The sequence below is a fragment of the Aotus nancymaae genome, unplaced genomic scaffold, assembly GCF_030222135.1.
Source record: "Aotus nancymaae isolate 86718 unplaced genomic scaffold, 86718_ANA_hifiasm-v0.15.2.pri h1tg000006l, whole genome shotgun sequence".
NCBI classification, from domain to species: Eukaryota; Metazoa; Chordata; class Mammalia; order Primates; family Aotidae; genus Aotus; species Aotus nancymaae.
The window spans coordinates 91913817-91918146 of NW_026988417.1; positions in this window are offsets into that span (position 1 = coordinate 91913817).

Genomic DNA, 4330 nt, shown 5'->3' on the forward strand with positions numbered 1-4330 from the left:
AGATCCTCAGGCTGAACCTCCAGCTGGAGTTGCCCTAAAATTGTTGGCAGAGGAATTCCCACATGGGAGTGCCTTAGTCTCTGTAGAAATGGGACTTGTTGGGACTCCAAAGAAGGAAGCACCAAGCTCCAGGGTGGTTGGTTCAGTGTTCATTAGGGGAACTTACCTGGTGGTGTAGCGTATGCTTGGATAGACACTGAGAGAAAAGGATGTTCTGCTTAGGTATGTCCCTGTCAAGGGTGTCACTATATGGAGTTTATAGGAAAGATTCAGGAATTTGGCTCAGGGTCAGTGCCAGTTTCTTACCACAGTTTGGGTAAAAATTCAAATATCTTTGTTTAGTGCCTGGGAATATTCATGGGCCCCAGCTTAGGTTCAAGTCTACAAGAGAAATGAGCTGCCCAGCTCACAGAGCAGTCAAAGCACCTGGTGTTTCTTGGTTAGGACAGGAATGAAAGTGGGAGAACTGAAGGACATCACAGCTCCTCTTGCCGGATTCTTGGAGATGAGAGTTACGGGGTCACATAGAAGGAAGGACTGAGAGGGTTGGGCAGGATCCCGGCTGGGTTTATCTCTGCTCACATCTCTGCCAGTCCAGTGGTGGAGGTTTTCCTTTGCACTTCTGTCAGTATAGACAGAATGGAATGCAGTGGCTTATGTTTTCATAACTTAAGGTCTTTTGTAAAAAAGGTATTTTCCTGAGTGTTTTCCGAGGAGGTGTTTGTGTTTTAATTGACTTAATGGTTCTTATCCAAAGCCTGGTCTGATTGTCCATTTGGGTAAAGTTTTTCTTTAGTTCTAAAAATAATGGTATTCAGGAAAGTTTTAACATTTTATAAACATTGACCTTGCATATGAGTCTGTAGGTTATTATATATTTTAAGTGCTGTTATCAGTGAGTTTTCCCCCATTGTATTTTTGCATTGGTTATTATTGCTTTTATGGGTTTGTATTTTTCTCAAAGATTCTTATGACTGATAAAACCTCAATATGAAAGATCACATAGTACAGAATGTACAGCTCTATATTAAGCATAGAGCTCAGTGATTTTTAAAAACCTTGCCCACTTGTGTCCCTACCACCCAGGTGACACTACAAGCCATAAAAGATTCTCCAGGGCAGTACCCTCCCTTTAGGGGCATTCATTTCTCGGGCTCAATGTCAAGCCTATGAGAAGTCAACTATGCTGCCAACAGCAATTACTTTGTTCACTGAATGTGCCTCCTTTATCTGTTCTACTGGTTTCTTTTTTTTTTGACGGAGTCTCGCTCTGCCACCAGGCTGGAGTGCAGTGGTGTGATCTCAGCTCACTGCAACCTCTGCCCTCCCAGGTTCAAGTGATTCTCCTGCCTTGGCCTCCCCAGTAGCTGAGACTACAGACACATGCCACCACGCCCAGTTGATTTTTGTATTTTTAGTAGAGACAGGGTTTCATTGTGTTGGCCAGGATGGTCTTGATCTCTTGACCTCGTGATTCACCTGGGTTGGCCTCCCAAAGTGCTGGGATGACAGGCATGAGCAACTGAGCCCGGCCTGTTCTATTGTTAAAGGAGTTTGGTTATTTCCCATGCAATGACGACAAACTAGTTTTGAACATCTTGGCGTAGGCTTTGGTATACATCTATGTGTGCTCTGGTTGAGGATTTCAACAGGGCAGCACAGTGGGGTGGTAGGGCAAGTGGTGAGCTCGTGGGGTCTCCCTCTCATGCCCAACAGTTTTCCATAGAGCGCAGCATATGGGAACATTACTTTTCCTGTTCCTTTGGTTACCAGCACGTGGCGTCACTGTATAACAGCTTTTAGCAGTTTTGTTGGTGTTTTGTGTGGTGTGCATTGGTTAATATCAGGGTTTCGATTTGCGTTTCATGGTGATTAAGCATTTTGAGCATTTTTCTTGTGCTTGCTGGTTTTCAAATGACCTTTATTCTTCAGATGCCTGTTAGAGGTTCTTGTCCACTTAAAAGAATGGTTTGTTTTGTGGGGCTTGGTGGCTCAGGCTTGTAATCCCAGCGCTTTGGGAAGCCAAGATGGGGTGATAGCTTGAGGAGTTCCTGATCAGCTTGGGCAACACAGCATAGACTCCATGTTGCCCATAGCCTGCACAACAGATCCCATCTCTTAAAAAAGTGAGGGCTGTTTGTCTTTTGTATGGTGATTTGTAGGGCTTCTTTGTCTTATTTTGAACATACACTTGGGTCATGTATTGCAAGTATGTCCTCCCTGTCTCTAGCTTGCTTTTTCAAAATTTTAAGGGTTTGTTTTGATGAAGAGGTTATTGATTGATCTGCCTATTTCTATTGGAATATTGCTTCTACATGTAATATTGGGGTTTAGGGTGCCCTTAGCTATCCTGAGAGGACTTTTTTTAGGTTTTTGGTTTTTTGCCCTTTTAAGAATGAGAGAGGGGACCACGGCACAGTAAGCAGTAATTGCCAGACTTAAAAGTGTTTGTAGAAAGTGATTTATTGGATCAGATGCGGTGGCTCATGCCTGTAATCCAGCACTTTGGGAGGCCAAGGTGGGTGGATCACGAGGTCAAGAGATCGAGACCATCCTGGTCAACATGATGAAACCCCGTCTCTACTGAAAATACAAAAAAATTAGCTGGGCATGGTGGCGCATGCCTGTAACCCCAGCTACTCGGGAGGCTGAGGCAGGAGAATTGCCTGAACCCAGGAGGCGGAGGTTGCGGTGAGCCGAGATTGTGCCATTGCACTCCAGCCTGGGTAACAAGAACAAAACTCTGCCTCAAAAAAAAAAAGAAAAAAAAAGTGATTTATTTAGAGAAAGAGAAACAGGAGAAGGAGAAAGAAATAAACAACTAACTTTTACACTGAGTGAGAGAATTTAGAAAGATGGAATTTGGGAAAGGAAAGCAGGTTTTACACTGGAAGCGAATAGAGATGGAGTTAAAGAGGGGAAGACAGGCTTCCAAGAAGGGAGTGTTTGTGGAAGGGAATTCAACTATGGAGTCTGAAGTGCTGTAGAAGAAGGGGACTTTTAACCTCAGAGGAACCCTCACCTTCTCTAAGACCTTTGGCCAATAAAAGGAGTTCCTTGGAACTTCTGCTGGAGTGATAGACTCTTAGTTTCTCCCAGATGGAGAGAAAAGAGAGGGGGGCATGGCCCTGGGAAATTGATGCCCTTAAAACTACGCCCCATCATGGTCTGGGAAAGAGAACATATTCCCTCACACACTAGTCAAAAAATTACACATTTGATAGAGCTTTTTACATTATTCTGTGTGCCTTAGGGTTTTTTTTTTTTTTTTTTTTTTTTTTTTTGAGACGGAGTTTCGCTCTTGTTACCCAGGCTGGAGTGAAATAGCACAGTCTTGGCTCACCGCAACCTCCGCCTCCTGGGTTCAGGCAATTCTCCTGCCTCAGCCTCCCGAGTAGCTGGGATTACAGGCATGCGCCACCATGCCCAGCTAATTTTTTTGTATTTTTAGTAGAGACGGGGTTTCACCATGTTGACCAGGATGGTCTCGATATCTTGACATCATGATCCACCCGTCTCAGCCTCCCAAAGTGCTAGGATTATAGGCATGAGCCACCGCGCCCGGCCCGTTTGTTTGTTTTTTTACAACAGAGTTGCTCTGTCGCTCAGGCTGGAGTACAGTGGTTTGATCTTGGCTCACTGCATCCTCTGTCTCCCGGGTTTAAGCAATTCTCTTGCTTCAGCACCCGCCATTACACCTGGATAATTTTTTTAGTAGAGATGGGGTTTCACCATGATGGCTGGGTTGTCTTGAACTCCTGACCTCAAGTGATCTGTCCACCTTGGCCTCCCAAAGTGCTGGAATTACAGGCATGAGTCACTGCACCTGGCCTAAAATATTTTTACAGAGACTACATCTCATTCTGTTGCCTAGGCTGATCTTGAACTCCTGAAACCTGGATATTTTCTCTAGCTTTGTCTCATGTATAGCAGGTCTTCAAATTACTTCATTTTGTTATAACACTGATGTGAAAACAAATCCGCTGTCCAGGGCCGCTACCACTGTCTGGGTTTTGGTTGCATGTTCTCTGCTTGTTTGCAAGTTTTGTTTTGCTACTCAATTTTCCTCCCACATCCTACTCTGCACCCCTGAGGTGAACTGGTGGGTCTCTGGTCACAATCTCAGTGAGGGGAGGGCACATGTGAGAGCTCCCTGTTACGGCATCTTGATGATAATTATACAAATGCATGACAATAAACAATGTGATCTGAAAGCATCCAGTCACCATATTTGTGATCATGACTGTGTGGTGTGGTAGGAGGTGCTCCTTCCAATTGTGGCTTTGCAAACATTTATTTTTATGTATATATTTTTTGAGATGAAGTCTTG